Consider the following 214-nt stretch of genomic DNA (forward strand, 5'->3'; position numbering starts at 1 on the left):
AAGATCGGCCCGTCTGGTCACGCTAAGCTTTGGTGGGTTTGGCAAGCGCATATGCAGTCACGCTGCATGAAGATGAGCCATGCGAAAACTCTTAAGGGAACATCCGCCTTGTCTTACAGATAGGTAAAGCCCTGTGCGGACCAGGGACCACTCCAGCACAACGGCATTGCCCCAGCTACAAGTGACATATACGCCGGTGCTTGCCCTTTAAACC

Source organism: Aspergillus sydowii (assembly GCF_001890705.1).
Source record: "Aspergillus sydowii CBS 593.65 unplaced genomic scaffold ASPSYscaffold_30, whole genome shotgun sequence".
NCBI classification, from domain to species: domain Eukaryota; kingdom Fungi; phylum Ascomycota; class Eurotiomycetes; order Eurotiales; family Aspergillaceae; genus Aspergillus; species Aspergillus sydowii.